Source organism: Zea mays, chromosome 1 (assembly GCF_902167145.1).
Source record: "Zea mays cultivar B73 chromosome 1, Zm-B73-REFERENCE-NAM-5.0, whole genome shotgun sequence".
Lineage (NCBI taxonomy): Eukaryota > Viridiplantae > Streptophyta > Magnoliopsida > Poales > Poaceae > Zea > Zea mays.
The window spans coordinates 70,213,372-70,215,712 of record NC_050096.1 but is presented as its reverse complement, the minus strand read 5'-3'; the positions used below and the strand labels follow the sequence as shown (position 1 = coordinate 70,215,712).

Here is a 2,341-nt window from a genome sequence, read left to right as displayed (position 1 = left end):
CGAGGTCGGGGCTGAGTCCGAGCCCTGTGGTCGGGCGAGGCGGAGACCGTCTCCCGAGGTCGAGGTCGAGTCCGAGCCCTGGGGTCGGGCGAGGCGGAGACCGTCGTCCGAGGTCGAGGTTGAGTCCGAGCCCTGGGGTCGGGCGAGGCGGAGACTGTCGTCCGAGGTCGAGGTTGAGTCCGAGCCCTGGGGTCGGGCGAGGCGGAGACCGTCTTCCGAGGTCGAGGTGGAGTCCGAGCCCTGAGGTCGGGCGAGGCGGAGCTTCCTATGGCGGCTGAGGTTGGACTTGGCGGATGTCAGCCTCACCCTGGCGGGTGGCACAGTAGTCGGAGCAGCACAGGCAGCGCTGTTTTCCTGTCAGGTCAGTCAGTGGAGGGGCGAAGTGACTGCGGTCACTTCGGCCTTGTCGACTGAGGAGCGCGCGTCAGGATAAGGTGTCAGGCGATCCTTGCATTGAATGCTCCTGCGATCCGGTCGGCTGGCGAGGCGATCTGGATAAGGTTGCTTCTCCGCGAAGCCTGCCCGAGCTGGGCCTCGGGCGATTCGAAGGTGCGCCCGTTGCTTGAGGAGGCCCTCGGGCGAGGCGTGAATCCACCTTTGTCTACTGTTCCTGCCCGAGGCTGGGCTCGGGCGAGGTGAGATCGTGTCCCTTGAGTGGACGGAGCTTTGACCTGAATTGCGCCCATCAGGCCTTTGCAGCTTTGTGCTGATGGTGGTTACCAGCCGAGTTTAGGAGTCTTGGAGGTACCCCTAATTATGGTCCCCGATAAATTTGGTTAGGGCATCATATCTACATCATCTTGCTCCCAAGTCCTAAGCCAAAACATTGGCTATAATTTAATTCGAGCATAGGAGCTCCTTTTCAATTCATTTTTCTGTCTTTTGGCTAAGATCAAGTGTAATATTTGTTTACCAGTTCAATATCTGGTATATAAACAATATATTCACTTTTACATTAAATTCATTTATTATGGGTGTTTTTATGTGGGGTCCATTAAGACTCTCAAGTGTCGCTCCAATCAATGTCATCAAATATAGTTGGGTACCGTCGCAACCCATAGGTATTAGACTAGTATTTATAATAAGCATAGGTTGGAACTATAAATTAGATTAGCTAGATTGACTAATTGTTTAACATTAATTAACAATTAATTAATTAATTAAACATGTGGCATAATTAAAACAATGTTATTACTAGGTACACAAAATTAATATGAACCTAATACAACTTGAACACATAAAAATAAATTGTTTGGCCTAGAAGATATCATATTTTTTATAAATTAATAGGGCTATATAGAAATATGTGGCATGACGCGATCTGATTGGTTAGATTCGGGTCACATAAAAAGTTACAAGGTAAATAGACGTAATATATATAATCTAGGTGTGACTACCTTTTACCATCTTTTCTCTCTGTTTACGGCCGCGTCTACGTCCTCGGTTGCTAACTCGGAAAGTAAAAGGGTTACGAGGGCTGACTTAAGATGTGTTTGGTTTGAGGTCAAAGTGAGATGAGGTAGGGTCGACATCGTCCCCTTGATTTTTTTGGATCATGCCGCCACCAAAAACTAATCTGGTGTTTATCTCGCCACTACGTGACTCTCATCCAAACACTAGAGACACTGTGTCCGCCCTTTTTATCCTACCGTATACATCCAACCAAACACAGCATGTGTACATATAACCGAGGACAGATCGCCCTGGAGTTCGTTGCCGGGTTTTACGACCGGAGCAGATGAAGTTTGTTGGGAGTCCTTTTGACTTACAAGAGATTCGACGCGGATAAAAAGACGGCTTACGAGGCGGTGACCTGAGACCGGAGAATAAAGAAAAAGAGAGAAAAAAACGGATGGAGGCGTGGGATAGAGAGTGGGCTGCATTTGGCCGTGATGAGCTGATGCAGGACTGGGCTGGCTGGAACCTGGTGCACGTAAGTGCTTCTTTTTTTTGTTTTCTATTTCTATTTTCTTATATATATATATAATCTAATTAAAATCTATATTCAAATAGAGTTTTTGACTCCAATTTAAATGCACAATCAGAATTCCAGCATTTTGCAAAATTAAATTTATTTATTTAATTACTATCCTATTTAAGCAAATGTCTTTAAGTATGCAATTCATACATACAAAAATAAGTGTTTTTTAAAAAATAATTTATATTGTACAATATTTATTAAAAGAGACTTTATATTTTTTTCAGAACGTTTTCTAAACACATAATCCATAAAAGAATAGTTCCATCAATCAAATAATTGAGGACATTTGCATATGTTTACGGTTCAAATTAAATTCTATTTTTCAAAGTACTTTAATTATGAACATTATAATATTACTAT

General features: G+C 44.0%; 1 non-coding gene across 1 annotated transcript; it reads left to right on the top strand.

The window, feature by feature from the left end:
* The first annotated feature begins 866 nt into the window (after positions 1–866).
* LOC111590811 (U2 spliceosomal RNA) lies at positions 867–1,059 on the top strand. The gene has a single exon (XR_004855832.1). It is a non-coding gene; the product is annotated as a U2 spliceosomal RNA (small nuclear RNA).
* Positions 1,060–2,341: the final 1,282 nt, after the last annotated feature.